This window comes from Bactrocera dorsalis, chromosome 4 (genome assembly GCF_023373825.1).
Source record: "Bactrocera dorsalis isolate Fly_Bdor chromosome 4, ASM2337382v1, whole genome shotgun sequence".
In the NCBI taxonomy this organism is placed as follows: Eukaryota; Metazoa; Arthropoda; class Insecta; order Diptera; family Tephritidae; genus Bactrocera; species Bactrocera dorsalis.
This window is the reverse complement of record NC_064306.1, coordinates 60,422,704-60,441,354: the sequence shown is the minus strand read 5'-3', so window position 1 is coordinate 60,441,354 and position 18,651 is coordinate 60,422,704. Positions and strand designations below refer to the sequence as shown.

Genomic DNA, 18,651 nt, shown 5'->3' with positions numbered 1-18,651 from the left:
ATAACATGTTTGCAAAAATAACTATAAAGTAAATGGCAACCCTAACCAGGTAACCTTAGTTGCAGCTTTAAATTTACTTTCTCATATTCAGTTTTTAGAAATGTGGTAGGTCTCTTGGCAATTGATAACATACCATCAAACTTAATTCTAAAGCATATGGCAACCCTGAATTTTTTCTTTGTTTTTTCATTTCTGGTTTTTAAGCATGTTTAGATATCTTTGTGATTGGCAACATAGTTCGAGAATAAATTTCAAGACATATGGCAACACTGGCCTGGTAACCCTATTGACAAAAATTCTAATTTCTTTCTTAGTTCTAGTTTTTAGGAATGTTTTAGGTTTCTTGTTGATTAATAATATATTTGCAAACTTAATTCTAAAGCATATGGCAACCCTGACCTGGAACCCTCTTTGCAAAATTTCAAAATTTTCACATTTCCAGTATTTAGGAATGTTTTACCGCTCTTACTGATGATAACATATTATCAGACTTAATTTTGAAACATGTGGCAACACTGAAATTTTTGTTTAATAATGTTTTTGTAACCATTTACAAAGATTTGCATTTCATGTGATTTATAATTAAGGAAATAAAATTATTATAAATCTCCTTCTATAATTAGTTGCTATTGTAACTTTGTATACATAACGGTTATTACAAATCTACGTAGAATTAGAAATCTAGTGTAGGTAACAAAATATTCAGATCTAAAAGAGAACTAGACCACTTCAAGTTTGTAAAACCAAAAAATATTTATTATTTCCCAGAGTTTTTCCAATAGAAATAAGCAATCAGTAAGGTAGACTTACTTTAAACACCTTTAAATTATCCAAAAATTTGCGAAATCGGTACCAAAAACGTCGTCAAAGACATCAAAATCAAAATTCGCGATAAACAAAATATGATTTATCGACGCCGCCGCCTCGCACTAACAGTGCAACGCAGCTCAAACAGCAGCACTCTCCGCAATCAAAATGCACCCAAACGGTAGAAGACAGAGTCGGTAACTGTTCGCAATAATTTTTCGCGCTGCGTTCGGCCGCTGACAGCAATAACAGCTGAGACGAATAAATACTTATAAGTCGCTTGTGCATCATATTGCTTTCCTTGCCTGCATAAGTGTTTGTGAGTGTGAGTGTTGTTTTGCATTTGGCCACCTCAGGTGCCATCGCCGCTGTAGAGTGTCACAACACCAAGCGCTCACCGACATTCAACAACAACCATAGATCATCGTTTCTTATCGCACGGCGCGCCATCTATACACACATCTACGTGACCGCAGCATGAGCTCATCGCCTGCCTGCTTGTCCGAGTGGCTACCTGCCTGGCTGCTGGATGTCTGGGCTTAGCGGCGCTGATGCTGATGCTGGCGACAGTGGACAAGTCGGTCTGCCCAACAGTCATTCGCGCCCCAGCGCTGACCTGCCACATCGCGAAGTAAAGTCTGATTTCACTGCTCGTGAATTTGTTTATTTTTCCAAATATATAAGTACATACATGCATGTGAGACAGTTTGTTTATTTGCCTGCATCGTTGCAAGGGTTATCAGCTGCTGAGTGCAATCTGCCTTCGAGAAGCGAATTTTTGTTGAGATTTCGTTCGTTCTGTTATTCATGGGCTTTCTTAAGTAATTGCCAAATTGTTTACAAACTATGTATTTTTAGAAATATAAGGTATATGTATGTATATATGTGTATGTGTGATTATTAAAGGTGTATAATAGGTATGATGGGGGTCAGTATGTAGTCGCTCTATTTGAATATTTGTATGTATGAGAGTTTCGAGCTTGTCTTCAGTTTGATAGGACCAAACCGATATCTTGTTATTTTGTTACAAGGTCCCTTTTGAAACCCTTCTTCTTTATAATGACAATAAGATCTCTAGTCAAGCTCTAGCTTGGCTATATTTGCTAATATATGTAAATTTTCCCTAATATTTAGGGTAGTCGAAAAAGTCTTTTCGTATTTCTAATCAAATTTCAACTCATTTTTCTTTTATTTATAATAAACTTCAATGAACTAAATTTGTACCACCACTTTATGACCACTTTTTGCCATTTTTCCGCTAGAGACATTATTCCATCAGTGTAAAACTTTTCTGGTTTCTCGGCGGAAAACTGTGACAAGTAATTTTCACAGGCTTCTCTTGAAGCCAACTTTACTCCATTAAAGGAGTTCTGCATTGGCCAAAACAAATGGTAGTCCGATGGTGCAAGGTCATGGCTTTATGGTGGATGCATCAAAACTTCCCAGCCAAGCTCTTCCAGTTTTTGCCAAGTCATAAAAGATGTGTGTGGTCTAGCGTTGTCCTGACGGAAGACGAAGCCCTTCCTGTTGATCAGTTCTGGCCGTTTTTTCCATTGCTTGCTTTAATCTCATCAGTAGTAAAGTATCAGTAAAATGTAGAATCAGTCATTCTACCAGTCTGGAGCAGCTCATAGTGGATGTTTCCTTTCTAATCCCACCAAACAATCAGCATAACTTTTCAAGGCGACCATTTGTTCAGCTTCATCACGCTTGGTCCATGATCTTTTCGCACATTATTGTCAACTTTTTGTCTCCTGTTACCATTCGCTTCAGAAATGGTTTGATTTCATTTCGTTTCAGTAAAGAAGCGCAGATGTTAATTCGGTCCATTAAATTTTTCACAGACAATTCATGTGGTACCCCAAACATCGAGCTTCTTTTTGTAGCCAGCCTTTTTTACATGCTTCAAAAACGTTTGATGATGAAAGTTAAGTTCTTTAGCGATGTTATGGCTGTTTATGTGAGGGTCGTGGTCAATATTTTCCTTAATTTCATCGACTTTTTCAACGATAAGTCGACCAGAGCGAGGTGCATCTTTCACATCGAAGTTTCCAAAACGGAAGCGAGCGAACCATTGTCACTCTACACGAACTGATACAGCATTGTCTCTGTGAACTTCACAAGTTTCATTGGTGGATTGCCACGGAAACTTCTCTTTTTTATACAAATATTTCAAAATATAGCGAATTTCTTCATTATTTTCCCTCATTTTTTTCAACTTTCCCGAATTTAATTTTCTTGAAATCTTCCAAAAAATCAATTCCAAATCTTATAGATATTGCGGTTTCTTGAATAGTCATAAGTAATGTCTGGACCTTGAAATTATCGTTGCCAAATGCTTCCTGGTGAATCATACCGAAACACATTTCTTTCTAAAAAGTCGAATGAGACTTCGCCAGTTGAACAGGATCTAAATGTGGTTATATATATAGTTATAAGATCCCGTAGTTGGTAAAATTTCTGATACTCTGTAAGGCACATACAATTTAGGCTGATCAGTCTAAAAAAAACCTATATGATAATAGACGGACGATCTGAAACATAATCTCTTAAAATTCCAATTCGGTTCGCCAGGTTAAGATATGAGAGAGCTACTATTTGCTTAGTAGAAACAGTCTTGGAACCGATCTCCAAATTTTGGGTGTCCTAAATCATATCCATTAATATTTGAACTTAGAAGGACGTGATTTGTTCTTCTAACAGATCGTAAAGGTTGAGCTCTGCTGAGAATAATTTTTTGTCGATATTCAGAAAAAACTAATTTGGAACTGATCTCCAATTCTTCGGTGTCTTAAATCATATGCATTAATAGCGAGTGAGGGAAGAACACAAAGACGTGGTTAAAACTCTTCATATAATCGATTGTAAAGATTAACTTCTGCTGAAAAAATCTTTGATTGATTTTCGAATAAAATCCAAAGTTATTCGACCAAGTTAGAAGTGGTCCTTGACTTTCTGTTTTGGAAATGTAAATCCACTGATTCAACTGGTACGACCTTTTCCTTTAGGCCGCCAAAGAGGTGTCTGAAAAAAAAAGATACATCAGTACAAAACTTCAAAAAGCAAACGGATTGTTCTGTAAGAACTCTAACAAAAGCGGAATTCCCTCGAAATTACCTCTGATATTCATTATCAAATAGGCCTTCGGAAGCTTCAGGATTCTTCACCTAAAATATGGAAAGTTCTCATATTAATAATTTATAAAGTTATGACAATATCACATTACTTACAGTTTTTCAGCATCGCTTCCTAAACATTTTACAAATTCACTAAACAAAGCATCTTCACGCTTGCAATCTCGCAGAGCTTTTGAAAAGCTTTATTTGCTGGCAGCAAACCCATTTATCTGTGACATTGCACTTAGAAACTAGAACGAAATGAAAATAAAAGCGAATGTCAAGTTCAAAAAAGCTTACAGCTTGTCTCGCTGCAAAAAACAAAAACAACGAAAGCATTGCACTATTTATTTTTAGTATGCAACCGAGTGCGCCAACAAACACGAACACTCATGCGAATGCAAAATAAATAGAGCAGTGAGATGCGCGCACGTTACAACACGCATTCGTGCGCGCGCTCATTCCGCCAGCACATACGCTCGCAGAGAGCCGTGCACGACATTACAACGCGCGCGCTAAGGGGTAGCAAAGCGTAGTTGATGATGTGGGGGTGGAAGCGCGCCAACTGCTGCCGCTGCATCGTGTGATGCTACAGTTGGCGCGCGCGAGCAGTGCGTTGCTAATGCGCTTTTTGTCGGCCAGCGCTCGCTCAACTGCACGACTTTATTGCCAGTGATCGTGCGGTGTTCGACGCGAGCGCGCTAAAAACTAAAAACAATAATTAAAAAGCTCGCAACGAAAAAAGCATAACAAATGCGCGGCGATTGCCACTTACTGGTACATTATGTATTGCTTTAGAGCGCGTTGTGCCGTACAGATCTCAGCGCTGTGCGTTGTGCGGGCGCACTATTATTGGTGTATGTATGCAATAGCGCGCGCGCTTATGTAAGCACACACAGGCGTGCAATACCGTGTGTGCGCTCCCTCTCATGCGCCTTGTCTGTTCCGCCTTTCACTTCGGTGGCTGCTGTTGAGGGAGCGAGCGCTCACTGTCGCGCCATTCGCTTCGCTTGTTGTCGTAACTTTTGCGTAAGTGATCGTGATTAGCTGCAGCATTGGCAACGAAAACAATGCCAACAACAAGCATTATTTATTGCAAGCGCTGCCGCTGTGTGCGCATGTGTGTTTGTAAGCGACGCGCACCAAACACTCGCATTTGGCGACGCTCACTTTCGTACGCTGCTCGCGCCGACGGTTGGCGTATGTCGCTGGCGCTGTGTGGCGACTGCATGCGTCGCCTCAGAACAACGTTCGACCTTGACAATGAAAATCGCTACGCGCTGTTGTTATTGTTGCTGCTATTGTATAGCGATATTTTCGCTTTTTATTTGTGACTTGCATTCGAGCGATTTTGCGATACGAGTCGCTGCGGCTACAGTGCTGTTTGTGCCGGTGTGTTGGTGTGCGGTTTCCTATACATTTTATTATTCGCAATTTTATGGTGTTTCTCAATTTAATTTTATGCCGTGTGGTAGGTGTTATTGTGTTGCAAATACCTTTTTTATTTTCACATTATTATTCTTTTTCGTTTTGTGGCTCTTTTATGTTTTGTGGCATTTTTTGCTGGTGTTGTTGTATTCGTTGTTGGCAAAGTGTTTCGCGTAGTTTCGCAATTGTCGAGTGAAATTATTTTCGCTTTTCATTTGGCACACACAAACTCACATCTAATTACATGCATTCAGTTGTACTGTAGCTAAATAAGTAAATTCAGTAAATTTTTCCTTTTTACCATAAAATTTTTTTCACCAAATTCAATTTCGTTTTTAATTATTCAAGCCTTTATTTAGTCAGTAAATCAATTTTCCATATTCTAACTCAAAATTTGCATAAGCTAATAGTTTATTGTGCAATACTCGTATTATGTGTGAATAATTTGCACGTTTGTAATCTTGGCTGAGTAGGTGTTTCTTGTGTGGGTGTGCGCATTAGGGTTGTTCCAAGACAGCCTTAAATGCTGGAAAAGGCCTTCATTGTCAATTGTTTGTCACGAGCAAGTGTTTTTTAGTGGCAATCATTTTTCAAAGACAGTTCGAGAACGTGTTGGCGACGAATCACATCCAGAAAAGTCATCAACAAGTAATGATCAACACGTCAATAAAATAAAGGAATTGGTGCTTTAGAATCGCCGATTAACAGTCAGAGATTTTACTGGTATCGTCAGAATATCAAAGGGTACGGTGAAAACCATTTTGAAAGATCATTTGAGCCTAAGAAAAGTGAAAGCACAATTGGTTCCAAAATCACTAAATTTTTTCGAAAAACAGCGTCGCGTTAACGTCTGTGAAACAATGCTTTCCGACTACCAGGATGTCATGAAACATATTATTACTGGCGATGAGTCTTGGATCTATGCTTACGACCCGGAAATAGACGATCAATCGGCCGAATACCGTTGCAAAGACTAGCCTAAGCAGAAAAAAGGCCGTCAAAACAGGGCAAGTTCAAGATTATGTTAATGTTTACTGGAAGAATCAAATGGGTTTTAAAATTATGTTATAAAGGTACTTCTCAGTGTATAATGGCAAAGTTTAGATAATCTGACATACCAAATTTTGACAAAATGAGTCAAGTAGTTATACAGGATTTCATTTATCCAATTTTAACATAAACTCCACCATCTTAATTGTAAAGTTTAATGCTTATGGTTCATATATTCAGTAAGCCCTCTACTAAATCACAAGGACTCACCTAGTCCCAGCATATTGAGCTTCTTCAGCTTGCAGTGGTCTGAGTTTATCCTTAGGGGTTGTTTACATATTTAAACTTACTGAGGTTATACTCCCGCATTAACAACTTGGCATGCCACATGCCATGTAGTTGTTGCCAATACCTCTCTCTGCCTACTCGTTCTTCCTTACGAAGAAGCTTCTTTATGGTATGGGAACCCACTACAGTGAAGGGTTCAGATCGTACCATGTTAGTGGATGCTGCGGAGCAGGCTCATCAGTCAGTTTGTTACCGGCTATACCTTTGTGACCGGGCACCCAGATGAGGTGCACTTGATTACGTTCCACTAGGATATTTAACCATTCTCTACACTCCTGCACCAGTAGCGATTTGATCTCATAGGCGGAGACTGCTTAAAGTGCCGCTTGTTTATCGCTAAGTATGGTTATATATTCCTTGTGATAGTTACGTTGGAGGTTTATCTCTAAGCACCAACTTATGGCAAAGACTGCTCGAAATATGCTCGAAAACCTTTCCATAGGTATGGAGAATTTGGTCCGTGGTCCTGCGACCCCTGCACCGATTCCGTCCGACGTTTTCGAGCCGTTAGTGTACCTCCCTAAACAGCAGCTCGAGAGTGGAATAATTCCATTCAGCTTGGCTGCCAAGGATAACCTTGAACTTCTTGGCGAAGTTAACGCTTTTAGTAATGCTACTCCTTATCTCTGCAACACCCTTCTACTAGCATTCGTAGCAAGCAGTGTGTGCTTGGCTACCTGGCCGATATCAATACTGTGGTGTCTTCCTTTTTGTGGATTGGGCAAAGCACACTTAAATTCCAATCGTTGGGCATGCTTTCGATCGACAGTATCCTACAAAGAAGCTGATGCATGTTCCTTATCAGTTTTGCGCCGCCGTGTTTGAATAGCGCAGCCGGCAATACATCGGCCCCACCGATTTTTTGTTCTTCAGGCGGGTAATTGCTATTCGAACTTCTTCATGGTCGGCCAATGGAACGCCTGCTCCATCGTCATCGTTTGGGGAATCAGGTTCGCCAACTCCTGGCATTATAATTTCACTGCCATTCAGCAGGCAGGAGAAGTTTCCTTCCATAATTGTAGTATGCTCTGAGCATCTGTCATACCTCTGTTAGAGGTGGGTGGAAACGCTGCAACAAGATAGTGGTCCGAGTCGATATTAGGACCTTAGGAGCGTACGCACGTCTAAACTACTGGATACGTGTCTTTCGTCTATCATAACATGATCGATCTGGTTGGTGGCTTTTCGATCTGGAGACAGCCAGTTAGCTTGATGAATTTTCTTATGATAGAATACTAGTACTACAGATAAACAAGTGAATGGCGATTAGAGAACTTTCCTCACTTGCGTAAACTTCTACATATGACTCCATCCTCAACATGTTGCTAGAATATAATAAGTACATCCCTAATGTTCAACATTTTACGGCACTGTATGAAATTTTTATTTTATTTGAAGTTCAGGACAACATTATGAAAGAACAAAACAGTCCATAATATCAAAAATTATCATTGCAAGAGAACAAAGCGAATTTCTGGCTTTTTGTCTGTTTCATTATTTTCTTGTACGCTGGCAATGGCTCAAGAAACGTGCGAGGAAAATATTAATGGTTTTCTTTTATGCGCCTTTGTAGAGAAGGAATAACTTGCTGTGATCGACATGCGCCCAAGATTACGATCAAGCAAAAGTACAATCTCAAACTTTAACTCAATACTTCCTCAAATTGAGTTAAGCGCTTTATGCCTTTCGCCCGCTAAGTTGAACGTGCATATGTTGATGTGCGTAACTGCACTCGAATAAAGCAATTTCACAGCGAAACTGATAAAGCAGCAGCTAGCAATAAACGAAACAGCCGAAACCAATATAACCGAGTGCTGCCTTGCACCCGCCTAAACATGCGCGCGTCTGTGCTTGTGTGCGCCCACAAACGCCGATCACTTTTTCGCTTTTCAAATATTTGCTATTTTAGTTATATATTTTACTTTCACACTTTTCTGTGCTTATTTACACACATCTTTTTTATATTCTAACGATCTGGTGTGCAGCGGCTAACCGCATCGTTTAGTTTGCATAATCCGCTCGTCTTGACACGCTACTGCTTGTATGTATGTGTATGGTTTGTTGACGAACCAGCGCTGCACGAGATGCGTCAGTAAATGTTTGGCAGCCAAACTAACCGCGCGCACGCCAAACATTGGCCGCGGCGTCGGCGATCAACTAACTAATGCTTGCTTGCCAAAAATTTGCATTGACTCTCAGCGCTCTCCAGAGCGCGGCGCAAGTGATGCCATCGCGCACATACGAAATGCAAGCGAATTCGTGAACTTGTATCAGTGAGCGAGAAATGTCACAAAACATAAATATATACACATACATGCGCGCGCGCCTGCCAAGGCATAGCATTCGTCTACGGCCGCTAAGCACCGGACGGACAGTTGCAACCATTAATCGGTCGTTGAACGACGTGGCGTATACGTAACGTCAGTGCGCGTATTTCCTAGCGGAACAGTTGCAGCCACTTGTGTGTTTTATGTCCTGTGTGCATTGAACTCGCCCAGCTTCAACGCCCGCCAGCGCATATAGTTGCCGAAACTGGCGCGCTCTAAGCGTTCGCGTATTGTATGCGCATAATTATTCGCTAGTCTCTGCTGTGTAGCTTTGTATCGTCACTTTTACCCACACCGCCCGCTAGCGGTTGACCTTGAAAGCGCCGCATGCACGCGCGTCACTATCGCCGCGTTTCTACTCTGCACCACCGTCACACGCGCGCTGCAGCTAGGGGCGGTTCGCGCTAACGCTTAGGCACGTTTTTGGGTGAACGCGCACAGCGCCGTTGTTGTTGTGCTGAAAAAATCAAAACTAAAATTCGCTAAAACTCAATATTACGTGGCTATAAAAAAATATTCGTAAGTTAACATGAAATTAAAATGAGTATTGCAAATAATTAGAGCAGCAATAATAATAATCGTAAGAATTGTGTAAACCGCAATTATCTAATGCATAGAGTTGTGCTTGAAACCGCTGAATAATAGTGCAAGAAATTCGTAGAAATTCACGAAAACGCGAAGCGCTTCGCTGGCAAACGTGCGAATATGCGAAATTCCTGTGCGACCCCATTGCGAAAAAAGCCCATATTTTCCGTGCAAACGCGTTCGCGTCGTCGTTTCAACGCTGCCGTGTCAGCCGCTGGGCTGGCGTAATTGCCGGCGTCGTCACGTCGTTGCGCTCGCCTATGCGCGTCCGTGTGAATAGCGCAAATTGTTTGCGTATTACTGCCGTAACTATTTTTATTGTTGCTACTGTTGTTGTTGCCGTGTTTTGGTTTTTTTACCAATGCAACTGTGGCTGTGACACCAACGCCTGCCCACCTCTGCCTCAACGTTATTTTTTTGTTTTTTGGTTTTGTGTCACCTACTGCCACCCGTGCCGCGCTCGCCACTTGACGCTGCGTTCGCGTCACACAGTTCTCGTCGTTTGGATGCCTGCGTCTGCGGCGCGTCGCCTGCTGTCGCGCCACTGCCTTGCCAAACCAGTACTATGCCACTAGTTGGCTGCAGCGCGTATGCACTATTCCCACAAAACGATTCAAAGTGAACGCACGAAAAAAATTCGAAGAAGCGCAAATTAAACAAGTGCAAAAATATTAGAATTTCGAAAGTAAAAGTTGTGTGCATATGCGTGCGCGTGGCAAGCGTTCTACGTTGCTGATCGTTTGACTGTTTTGACTTGATCTCAGCGATTTGCGACACGCATCGTTGCGCGTAGTCAGCGTTTAGTCGTGTTTTATTGTGGATTTGAGCAGTTATCTTAGTTCCGGTATACGCACGATCTTGTGTGTGTGTGTATTGCGTGCGCTTGTTTGTTGGTGTTGCCTGCTGCATCTGCAACAAGGGTGAGTTGACCTATGAAAAAATTTTCCTTTTTTATTTCGAGCGAAAAATCTATTTCCGTATTTGGCTGTAAGCTGCAATGATTTACTTTCGCTTTTATTTTTATTTCTAATTTTTTATTTTTTTTTTCTTATCTTGTTTTGTATATTTTTTTAACCCATTGATCATGCATTATCGTCATGATCAGGCGGCAAAAGACACATATGATTCAAGCGCTAAAAAATAAAGTATTTTTAAGCGCTATTGTACCAATCACCAATTAATTTTTAGTCTCATTAATCACTTCGTTGGTTTTCGAGAGTTGTCGATCAAATTAGATCACCGATGACTGCACGCTTTAGCTACAATATAGAGTTAGTGAGCATGCCTCCAATATTTGATCACAAATTTGCCACAAGTGAGACTTTCTAATGAAAGTAGCTTACAACGGCTAAAATACATACGGATAGGTAGCGTTTGTCGAGCTTATGCTTACTACTCTTAAGAAATTATAAAAATGTTTTCTCATATTTTTTCAGTATTAACGATGAAAAACATTATATATTTATTTAAAATTTATTTATTAAAGTTTATATTTGTAAAATTTATGTAAAAAGCGATAACAATGGTAAATCATTAACATTTAATAATATAACATAAAATTAGCTTCCATTTAGAGACGTGTTGACCACATTCGAAGTTCATTATCAGTTTTATAATAAGTTACTCATACGCCTCCTACCCTCTTCACAATTATTATTATTATGACCTGAATAGGTATTATTAAGTTTACCACGCAGTTTGTAAGATCTACAAGGAAACGTTGAAAACTTTATAATACTTATGTACATAATATACAAGTATGTATATATATACATCTATATTTATAAATGATGAGTGCCAAGTGGACTCATTGAGTCATGTCCGTGTGGATATACACTGACTAGCCCCTCAGTTTTTGAGCTATTGATCTGAGATTTGACACACGCCTTTTTCTTTCAACTAAGCCGCTCATTGCTTGGAACCACCGTTATAGTACCACTATAGCGTATAGCTGTCATACAAACTGCACGATCGAAATGAAGTGCTTGTACGGAAAACTTTCAGATTTTACGAGATATCTTCGTGAAATTTGGTACGGATTATTTTTCAAATCAACGATACTTTTCAGTGAAGAAATAGTTCAGATCGGACTACTATAGCATATAGCTCCCATACAAACAAACTATCACTATCCCGTTTTTGTATTGAAAACTTTTTTAATTGATGAGATATTTTCACGAAATTTGGCACAGATTATTTTCTAAGATAACGCAACAACCTTTGAAAAAATTATTCAGATCGGAGTACTATAGCTTATAGCTGCCATACAAAATTAGCGATCCAAGTCAAGCTATTTTAAGAAAAACTTTTTTATTTGACGCGATATTTTCACGAAATTTGGCAGAGATTTTTTCCTAAAGTTACGCTATAATCGCCTAAGAAATTGTTTAGATTGGATTATTATAGCGTATAGTTGTCATATAAACTGATCGATGACAGTAAAAATCTTGCATGAAAACTTTTTATTTGTGGAAGGAATGTGAATTAGAGCTTCGGAGCAACTATATTTAACGTTTTTTCTTGTTTTTCATTAAATTTTCTTCCGAAGAAATTAAAAAAAATTAAAATTTGTTTAATATGGGAGCGGTAAAATTAATTTCATTACACTTTCTTATAATAAAAATTTTTAATATATAAAAATTAATTTAAATAAATTAATTAAAATATAAATTAAATTAATTTAAATAAATTAATTAAAATATAAATTAAATTAATTTCATTACACTTTTTATAATAAAAACGTTTAATATATAGAAATTAATTTTAAATAATTAATTAAAATACAAATTAAATTTAATTAATTAATTACGGAAAATTTAAATTAAATAAATTAAATTTTTTCGAAATAATAATTTCGAAGACATAATTAAATGAAATTAATTAAATATTTTCAAAACTGTTACATTATAAAACTTAACATCACAAAACCCTTTGAACATCGCTCATACGCACCGACATCCTTTCATAATTACTACGTATCTAAGCAACTTTGTTGAGTTTTGGCACCAACTGCCTTAGGGCAGGCACCATTATAATTTGAAAAAGAAGCATTTAAATATTATCTTGAAGAAACATAAACAACAACGAAATGTGAGAGCAAATAATTACATTATATTAAACTAATTAATTAAGTCGAATAAGCTGAGAAACATTTTTAAAGCGCATAAAATAAACAGATATATCTTTCTATATTATTATTAATAAGAAACAAAAACCAATTAAGCGATTTTATAAAAAAAAAAATAATTTAAAATATTAATTTATTAATTAAAAAAAAATTAAATACAACTAAAAAATTTAAAAAAGTTTGATAATAATTAATTATACAAACATAATAATGTTTTATTAATGGAATGAATATTTTTAATCATATTTTTCATTATATTCTGTTTTTAGTTAACAAAATAAAATTTATTTGTAATCAAATATAATTTATTAGTTAAATAAAAATGAAAACAAAAACAAAAATAATTTCTTAAATTTTTATTAAATTTTTTTTTTATTTTATTATATTTTTTTTAACTAAAAACAGAATATAATTAATAATTTTATAATTAAAAAATAATATTAAAATAAAATAGAAAATAAAAAAATTAATTAAAAGTTATTAATTTTAGATTTTATTATTTTTTTAACTTTTTTGTTAATGTTTTTTTAAATTATATTTTATTCCTATATTATTTTCCTAATTTTATTTTATTTTAGTAAGTTTGTTTTGTAATTTTACTGTAAAATTAATGCAAAATATTTCTCTTGGTGCTCTCTAGTCTCTATTACACCTCTGCTACTCACAAGCTGAGTGAAAATAATGACATAAATTATTAAAAAGAAAACATTCGTTCACAACTGCACTGTCGGCGCACTGTCTATAAAATATTTTTATCGCCTGCTTGCCCACGTTATTTAGCTTTCTTTTGTATTTAGATTTTTTCAAATTCCTCTTATGTTTCTTTATGCGTTTGCTGGTGTTAATTTGCGGCGCGTGCATTCGTAATTTGTTTTTAATTTTATTTTGCTAATATTTTTCTTTTTTTTTAATTTTTTAGACTTTTTTGTAGTTGTTTGTTATAATTAGTGCTATAAATTGTTTATTACTCTTTTAAAATTTTTAATTAATTTTTTTGGTGTAGTTGCAATTTTTTTAATTTTTGTTTTTAATTTCAATTTTTTTTTTAATTTTTGATTATGATTTTATAATGTGTTTTTTTTGTTACTGTTATACATTTTTTACTATTTTTTTTTTACTAAAGTTTTGCATTTTTTCTGTTAAATTTTTTATTAATTTTTTTTCATTAAATTTTTTGGTTGTAGTTGTAATTTTTTTTATAATTTTCCTTTTAAGTTTTTTTACTTTTTTTATTATTACTTTGTTTTTTGTTAATTGCTGCTATAAATTGTTTACAATTTTTAAATTTTTTTAATTACAGTTTTTTTTGTTAAAGTTTTGCAATTAATTTTCTTAACTATTTTTTTTTAATTGTTTTGTTTATGATTTTACAAAGTGTTTTTTTTTATTGTTGCTATAAATTGTTAACTATTTTTTAAATGCATTATTTTTGGTTATAATTGTAATTTTTTTTTATTTTTTCTTTAAATTTTTTTTTGTTTTATTTTTATTATAATTTTAGAACTTTTTTTTGTTGTTTTTTACAATTTTTTTTAAATTTATATAATTTTTTATTTTTTTATTATAATTTTAGAGCTTGTTTTTTGTTTTAATTTTTTTATTTTTTTATTATAACTTTTTTTGTAAAAATTGTATGTTAGTTTTTAAAATTTTTTTACAATGAGATTTTTTTATTATTGCTACGAATTATTTATATTTTTTTTAATTAAATTTTTTGTTGTAGTTGTACAATTTTTTTATTTTTTGTTATGTTTTTATTTTTTTTTTAATTTTCTTCAAATAATTTGTATGAAACATTGTCTTCTGCTACACTGACCACAACTGTCGCTAATGACAAGCTATAAAATTCGCTTCTCACATCCATTTCACAAAAATGAAAAAGTCTTGGTTGTTAGCTTATATGTGTATGTGTGTGGGTTGATACAAAAATAAAATGAGAAATTATACTCAAATGTCTGTCAAAAACCGCGTGCCAAAGTGACATTTACATATAAACCAATATATGTATGTATATATGTATATGTACATACAATATTTACACATATCAACTTATGCGCTTTTCGCCACAGCAGACATTATGTCGGGTAAGATGCCTTGATTATTTCCTTTATCACATACCACTTGCCTTTGTTTTTGGCTCTTACAATCGTTTCGAGTGAGCTGTTGCTAGCTTTGCAAAAGAAATACAAAAAAAACAACAACAAAAAATAAACATTTGAAAAAAAAGCGAAAAAAAAGAAATTAATTTCTAATCTACATATGTAAGTGCTTGTTTGCACATACACACATACCTTCATGTGCAATATTGGCTGTATTTGTTTACGTAAGGGCCCTAAAAATTATTGCGTACTCCGCTGCACATTTGCCGTTATCAACCGTTTCATTTTTGCTTTTGACTTTTTTTCGCAATTTTTTTCTAAATTTATTTCCTCCACTTTCAGCACTTATCACATTTGCGTTATCTGCTTGTTGTTGGCTTGTAAAATGTCAAATGAAATAAAAAAATTGAAATCAGTTGCCGGTTGGGGTAGGGGCCCCAGCACTCGTTGCCCACTAACGCATAGTTAAATGCAATTGATAAGCGAAATGCGATTAAAATGCTTTCATAATGCACACATATTTACACAAATACGCACATACACTGTCGTTTTTTTAGAAAGCTTTTGCTGTAAGAGTGCTCACTTATTTTTCATACTCCCTTAGATTAAATATATTTTAAAGTGGAAATGTTATTTCAGTAGGAATATATAAATATTTTATAAATAGCTCATATATTTAAAGTTTTCTAAGCCATACCCGTCTATTCGCCTCTCTGCAGCTCGAATTATTCTCTCCAGCAGCAGATTGAAGAAGTCGTACGAAAGCTGCCCTTTTGTCAGGTTCGCTGTTATTGAAACAATATATAGTTATACATACTCACCCATCCAACTCAAATCCTTGTATAGACAACTTTGTTTGGCAGGATATCTTTTCGAAATTTGGAAAAGATTATTTTTTAAGCCAATCATACAATCCCCGAAGAAATTGTTTAGATCAAGCCACCGTAGTACATAAGTATCTGCCATACAAACTGAGCGATCCAACTCAAGTCCTTGTATGGGCAACTTAATTGACGAGATATCGTCACGAAATTTGGTATGGATTATGTTTCAAGATAAATCAATAATCTCAGAAGAAATTGTTCAGACCGCACAACTAAAGCATATAGCTTTCATATAAACTGACCGATAAAAGTCAAAATTATGATCTTTTTATACATTTTATACTATAAAAATGCACTTGTAAAGGGCATTGGAGCTTCTTTTCTTTCAATAGTAGTTCTTATACTTCATTATGAATCGAAAATAATTTCATACGCTCAGGATCAAATTTGACCCGGACTGGTTCATCCAAGCTGCGCAAGCAAAACGAATCGATACAATTATTTTTGAGCTTAACACAACTCTTTTTATGTTCGAACTGTATATATACATATATATTTTTTTAGACTTGGGGGAAGTATCAAAAGACAGAGTGCGGAACTTTAATCCGCTAAACCTAACTTACTCCCAACTTAATACACTACCATGGAACCAGTGGCAAAGTATTGTTTCGTAGGAGAGACAGGACATTTACGCTAACAGTTTTGACGCTTCGCTAACAGTTTTCCATTTATCAACAACTGACACATTTTGTTGTCAATCCAAAACTTGCACCGAGTGTGCTTTTTAGTTTTTTCCTTTTGTTTAAAAAGCGAGGGCAATATAATAATCCATGTTTAAAGTCTTCTATATACTATGTACACGTCGGACAGTTCGGAATAATGCCATTGTGGAATAGGTAAATGACAGCTTCCAAATCAACCATATCCACTAAGAATCAGATGGAAATTCAAGTCCCCCTGTCGTCTAACTACTAGTGGATGTCCGATATATGTCTGTGGGTTCAGCGCCCTTTATATGAGGGATGCCACCGCTGCTGCCACCTTTTAGTGCTCTTGTTCATCACCTTTGTCTTTGCCGATACTGTTTTAGGCGCTGATAGTTGATATAATCGCTCGAGTTCATCAATCAAGGAGTCAATGGGCGGCACACTGACTAAATACTTCAGCAGAGTCGGTTGATATAGTCCACAAAGCACTTATTACTCTTTAGCATACGATTTTATATTCATTGCCTGTATCCAGACTGGTGCTATATACAAAATTACAGAACTCGATCTGTATATGTATCGATTTTCTTATGACAATTAATGTGTGTTTGGCAGCGAGACGCGAGTCAAAATTGATCATGGGTATATATTCATATATGATGCATTTTTGGACTTGTGCTATTAATTGCTTAAAATAAATGTAAAAACTGAGCTATAAATATTATCATAATTTCTAATTGCAAAAGCTGTTTGTAAGATTTTTCTCCCAAAACACAGCTGTGCTTCAATTACTTATGATATGACTTCTAACGACCGAAATTTGGTTCTTCTCCATCAAAAATTCCGAAACGAAAATTTTCTAATATTTTAACAGCACTTTTTTTTACAAAAAGATACAGATATTTGCTTTAAAAAACTGTGTCTGTTTTACTTTCGTTTAAAAACGAAAATACAAAATAATAATAAAAAAATAAAATAAAATAAATTTCCTTAAACCAAAATCTGCAGGTGTTTCGACAAATTCGATTTTTTTCACACTTTGTATTTTTATATATTTTTTTTCTAATTTTTTTTCTATTACTTTCAGCAAACTTTTGCTTTTTATTGCATTTTTTTATACAAAATTGTTTCATTTTATTTTCTTCAAAGCATTTGTTTGAGTTATAAAAAAATGTAGTGAAGCAAGCAGCACGCCAACAACAACAAACCAAATTGCATGTGTATACCACTAACAACAACAACATAAAACAAAAACAACAATTCCAACAACAACCATCAAATGAGCACCTCAATCAGAGCGGTCACGTAGCGAATGAAAATTACTCACACATAAACTAATAGAAAAGCAAAGCAAAAACAACAGCAATAGCAATAGCAACAACAAAAACAAAACAAGCAACGAATTCAGCAATTTGTGGTGTAATTGTTTATATCATGGCTTTTATTCTTGTTACTATTGCTAATTTATTATTTTATTTTTTCTGCTATTTGCAATTCTTTAGTTTCTCGTTTACTGCCTTCTTTCGTGTAACTGTCTTAGGTGTTTTTTGTCGCCCGCAAACTCGTCGTCGTCGTCGTCGCCGAGTGCAGCTTGCATGCAATTTACATATTTCTTCTAGCAGCATCGACAGCAATCGACAGACGATCATACATACATACACACACACATACATACTTAGAAAGGTACTTGTATAGGAAACTGAAGGAAAAAATCATTTATAGTAATGCAATTTGCAGCTGCAAATAGGTCTTATCTTCATGCTAATACAACAAGTACACAAATGCTGGGAAATAGTGAAGTTCAAGGCATCACTAGGGGCAACAACGAATGTGTAGTTGCGCTATTTTAAGGGAATTGTCTAAGTTAAGTTTTTTTTTGGAAGAAATTTTGTTAGTAAAGGGTTATTAATTAACTTTGGTTCGAAGGGATGAATGAAAATTATATTATTTTTTTGTGGCTGTAGACTTTAAATGGCACAATAACGGTTTCCGACAAAATGTCATGTGCGTCGATGTTTTCGGTAGATATTTTCACAGCTGTATGACTGAGATTCTTTTTCCTTCGCCATAGACTTTTTAAGCTAGTAGTGTGAGAGGAGCCTTGTCATGTCAAAATTGATTTTTGAAACTTCCCCATCGACTTAATATCGATGTGAATCCTCGAGAGATCAATGCAATAACAGCCTAATTGTCTACTATATTATTATAGAATCCCTGGAAGTGAAAATGATATATTTTAATGACGAAAATATTTATAACTAGTCCCTCAGTTTTTAAAATATCGATCTAAAAT

The 18,651-nt window shown here is 35.5% G+C and overlaps 1 protein-coding gene across 15 annotated transcripts in view; it reads left to right on the top strand.

Moving 5' to 3' along the window:
- The window catches only part of LOC105229801 (platelet binding protein GspB), a 453,756-nt gene that overhangs the window by 169,493 nt on the left and 265,612 nt on the right, over positions 1 to 18,651 (top strand). Inside the window, exon 1 of one of the 15 annotated variants that reach the window (XM_049454141.1) lies at positions 8,317 to 10,521. The exons of 13 other annotated variants lie outside the window; for them this stretch is intronic. The gene's annotated coding sequence lies outside the window, so the exon portion shown is untranslated. Of the gene's footprint in view, positions 1 to 8,316; positions 10,522 to 18,651 lie in introns of those variants that run through there. One more of the 15 variants, XM_049454140.1, reaches the window with a different exon arrangement.